This window comes from Anopheles merus, unplaced genomic scaffold, assembly GCF_017562075.2.
Source record: "Anopheles merus strain MAF unplaced genomic scaffold, AmerM5.1 LNR4000029, whole genome shotgun sequence".
In the NCBI taxonomy this organism is placed as follows: Eukaryota; Metazoa; Arthropoda; class Insecta; order Diptera; family Culicidae; genus Anopheles; species Anopheles merus.
In genome coordinates, this window is record NW_024427609.1 from 45001 (window position 1) to 50000 (window position 5000).

General features: G+C 44.1%; 1 non-coding gene and 1 pseudogene across 1 annotated transcript; both read left to right on the plus strand.

The window, feature by feature from the left end:
- The first annotated feature begins 1011 nt into the window (after positions 1–1011).
- On the plus strand, positions 1012–1169 carry LOC121601116. Its single transcript, XR_006006006.1, has one exon. It is a non-coding gene; the product is annotated as a 5.8S ribosomal RNA (ribosomal RNA).
- Positions 1170–1600: 431 nt separating this feature from the next.
- LOC121601122 overlaps positions 1601–5000 on the plus strand; it is a 9282-nt pseudogene continuing 5882 nt past the window's right edge.

Sequence of the window (5000 nt, forward strand, 5' to 3'; positions counted from 1 at the left end):
GATTGGCCGTTCTCACCTATAAGTCTTGATATGTGCGGGGAGTTCCTTAAGGTTCTTCCTCCCAGAGATCGTCACTATCTGGGACGTACATTAATTTGTACCTGCATTAGCGCACGCTTTTGTAGAGAGCATATCAAGACGTGAAGGGTTATGTTGGAGGTCGAGTGCGCTGCTTACCAAACTTTGAACGCGGTAACTTGTACTCGGCACCGACATGGACACTTCCAAACCCAAGGAATGAGTTGTGAGTTTTACTAAGAGAAACAGGTAATTGGCAGCGTTACCTATAATTCTTGATATGTGCGGGGAGTTCCTTAAGGTTCTTCCTCCCAGAGATCGTCACTATCTGGGACGTACATTAATTTGTACCTGCATTAGCGCACGCTTTTGTAGAGAGCATATCAAGACGTGAAGGGTTATGTTGGAGGTCGAGTGCGCTGCTTACCAAACTTTGAACGCGGTAACTTGTACTCGGCACCGACATGGACACTTCCAAACCCAAGGAATGAGTTGTGAGTTTTACTAAGAGAAATAGGTAATTGGCCGTTCTCACCTATAAGTCTTGATATGTGCGGGGAGTTCCTTAAGGTTCTTCCTCCCAGAGATCGTCACTATCTGGGACGTGCATTAATTTGTACCTACATTGGCGCACGCTTTTGTAGAGAGCATATCAAGACGGGACGTGTTGTGTTGGAGGTTGAGTGCGCTGCTTACCAAACTTTGAACGCGGTAACTTGTACTCGGCGCCGGCATGGACACGCCCAAACCCTAGTCTTGATGTGTGCGGGAAGTTCCTTAAGGTTCTTCCTCCCAGAGATCGTCACTATCTGGGACGTGCATTAATTTGTACCTACTCTAGCGCACGCTTTTGTAGAGAGCATATCAAGACGTCTCGTAAGAGACAACACTTGTACTTGTACAAATTTGAGTAACCCATTGTTGCAGGTCGAGTGTGTTGCATACCAAACTTTGAACGCGGTTACGCCACTCGGCGCCGAAAGGCACTCTTTAAACCCTAGGCAGGGGATCACTCGGCTCATGGATCGATGAAGACCGCAGCTAAATGCGCGTCATAATGTGAACTGCAGGACACATGAACATTGATAAGTTGAACGCATATGGCGCATCGGACGTTTAATCCCGACCGATGCACACATTCTTGAGTGCCTACTAATTACCAAAGTCTCATTTAGTTAACTACAGTGGCCGTCCGCGAAGGTGCCCGGGTCATCCGACGCACTGGGCGGTCGCTGTGCATAATGACGTGCTTGGTCCCCGTCTGCGGGTCCTCGGGCGTTGAAAGTGGACACTCTCGAGCGTATGTTGGATGCGTTTCGTGTTGGTGGTGTTTGATGCGTAGGGTTTGTGGTGTGTGTCAAGCCGCATGGTTCGAACTAATGCTACGTCGTTCCCGATGGCCACCGGCAGTCTACTCTCCAGGCTAAAGTCGGCTCGTCTAGGGATTCGGAAAGCTAAGTCGCTGTAACTCATGTGGCCCATACACGGCGTTGCGCTACCACGCTAAGTTAGCCCTACATATACAAGTATCAACCCACGGCACGGGCGTAGCCGTAATACTTACGTCTCGGTTATACCACGTAGGCCTCAAGTGATGTGTGACTACCCCCTAAATTTAAGCATATTAATAAGGGGAGGAAGAGAAACCAACCGGGATTCCCTGAGTAGCTGCGAGCGAAACGGGAAAAGCTCAGCACGTAGGGACGGCATGGAAACGTGCCTGTCCGATTCCGTGTACTGGACCGGTCCGTTATCTATCACGCACTGTGCACTTCAAGTTCAACTTGAAGGTGGCCCATTCTCCCATAGAGGGTGATAGGCCCGTGGAAAGGCATGAGGTGAGGTGATAGACGGTCGGCTCCATGGAGTCGTGTTGCTTGATAGTGCAGCACTAAGTGGGAGGTAAACTCCTTCTAAAGCTAAATACCACCATGAGTCCGATAGCGAACAAGTACCGTGAGGGAAAGTTGAAAAGCACTCTGAATAGAGAGTCAAATAGTACGTGAAACTGCCTAGGGGTACAAACCCGTTGAACTCAATGATCCGGGCGGCGATATTCAGCGGTAAACTAGCAATTGCCGTGCACTTATCGATCCGCAGTAACGGACATCGCGATCCATTACAACAGCGGTTGGCCTCGTGCTAACGCTCCGGCATACACTGCCCCTAGCTCGTGGTGGACGGTCCCTCTGTAAGGGTAGGGTAGCTGCTCTACACTGACCAGGGATCTCCGCGCAGTCCTTCTGGAAGGCGAATGGGTCCGACCGAGCTCTGGTGTGCTGCTGGAAGGGTGATGGATTCTAACGAGAGGGGTAGTACCGCTGTCTTCTCCGAAAGACGCGCGAATCCTTCGTTCGGCGATGATGCATCATGCATTGAGGCACCTCCGGGACCCGTCTTGAAACACGGACCAAGAAGTCTATCTTGCGCGCAAGCCAATGGGTCGGTGGCCACGTCCGCGTGTGTCCCGGTTCGATACACCCAAAGGCGAAGACAACTCGAGTTGCGGGATTACGGGTTCGGCACTGGCGCAAGCCTTCGTCGGACCCCTCCATCCCAGGGTGTCCCGATACGGCGTGTGCTTGCACACCCAGCGGGCATCCCCGGAGTGCGCAGGATGCGACCCGAAAGATGGTGAACTATGCCTGATCAGGTTGAAGTCAGGGGAAACCCTGATGGAGGACCGAAGCAATTCTGACGTGCAAATCGATTGTCAGAGTTGGGCATAGGGGCGAAAGACCAATCGAACCATCTAGTAGCTGGTTCCCTCCGAAGTTTCCCTCAGGATAGCTGGTGCACGTAGCGTTTCGAACCTTATTCTTATCTGGTAAAGCGAATGATTAGAGGCCTTAGGTTCGAAATGATCTTAACCTATTCTCAAACTATAAATGGGTACGGTACTGGGTGGCATTCTTTACTGATCGCCACCCTTTCTACAACCGACTGTGGTGATATGAAATCTTCTAACTACCCAAAAGAATAATGTGGCTTGAATTTGTGTAGTTACTTGGAGTTTATTTCTTCTATGTTAACTCGGGCAGCGTTTCCTCTTAGATCGGACTTTTGTTAATCATCCTAAACCTCAACTTATCCTTAATTTATACTCACTCGTTCGCGCCAAAATTCCTTAATCCTATTCCTCATTGGCTAATCCTAATTATCGCCTATTTTACTATTTCCTATTTCCTATCTTATGCTATTCTATTCTATCCTACGTGTAACCTTAATTGTAGATGTATGTGTGTAAATATATATATGCATAATAAAAATCTAACTATGTGTATGTGTGTAAGTGTATATGTGTATAATTTAAACCTAGCTAGCTATAATTATTCTGCGCGCGTTTTGCCTATCTTGCAGGCGCTACACCTCCCCCCTTTAGAAATGAAAAGCGTATGCTTTTCATCCCTTAATTAATCTATTTTTATGCACTGTACTTAGTTTGTTTGTATTTGTATTCTTTATTGTACAGTTAACATTATCTAACTTTACTACTATGTACGGTCCTAAGTATATCGGATCTAATTTTTTTCTATTTTCGTTTTTTAGATAAACCGCATCTCCTATTTTTAAGATAAGGGGGTTTACATTACTATTTGCTCTAATCTGTCTTCTTTCTTTTTGCTCAATTAAATTTTTACGCGCTATTTCGTTTGATTTTTGCAATTTGAATTTAATTTCATTAAAATATGCATCATAATTGTATACTGGTTCAATATTACCATGGCATAAATCTTGGGGAAGAATTGCTTTTTTTCCAAATATTAATTCGTATGGGCTATAGTTCGTATCTGTATGAGGTGTTGTGTTATAATTAAATTCGTAAAATTTTAGCCAATCATCCCAATTGTCACCATGCTCATTTGTAAATGCTCTTAAGTATTCATTGAGTGTTCTGTGGTTTCTTTCCAAGGAACCTATGGTTTCTGGGTGATAGGCAGTGGCAAAAGTCTGCTTGATCCCCAGCAACTCCGCTACCTTTTTTAATACCTCGTTATTGTATTCAAGGCCTTGATCCGATTTCATCTCAAGAAACCTCCCGTATTTTAATATGCAGTTCTCAACCATGGCCCTAGCTATCGTGTTCGCTTCTTTATTTTCTGTTGGAATAAGAACAATGTATTTCGAGAGTTCACATTGCATTGTAACGATGTATCTATGATTTTTATTGGTTTTCGGCAAGGGACCCACTGTGTCTATACAGACTACTTCGAAAGGCTTTAAAGGTGTAGTCGTAACAGCACTTTTTTCTTTTGTATGTCTTACGATTTTGTTCACTTTGCATACTTTGCAGCCTCTAACGTAATTTTTAATTTCTTCCTTCATATTCTTCCATTTATATTTTTCTCTAATTTTGAGGTATAATCGATACTGTCCGACATGTCCTCCCGAAGGTGACATGTGATAGTTTTCTAAAATATTTGCTATTTCCTCCTTTTTTGAAATCCATTTTGGTGGAATAAAAGCAATGATCTCTAAACCGGAAATGGCATTATCTGCGATTTCCTTTATGGTGTAAAAAGAGTATTGCCTGAATAGGGGATCTTCTAATGAAATTGCAATTTTGTCACGATTGTATTCTTTTGCTATTTGTTGTACTTTTAGAAGAGCAGACTCTAGCGCCTGACTTCCATCTTCATAACAATGAATTGTTGTATTTCCTAACTCCTTGTTGTAATTATTATTGAAAACTGTTATTTTGATTTTGCCATATTCTGTTTTTGACAGGATTTTCAAAAGTTTGTTTACTTCTGTTGGGTTTTCTGTTTGCCAAAGTGTAGGTTTAGTTATGGAATCTTTTTCAATATACACATTGCTTTCAGTGGTGTTTACAAATTTTACATATTGGTTTTGTTTTGATACCACAGAGTTGCCACAAAATACTCCTGGTAATATTTCGCTCGCAAGGACAATAGAGTCTTCAACGAGGTCGGGCAAATTTATCTTTCGGATAACCTCACTGCGTAGAGGCAATATGAAAC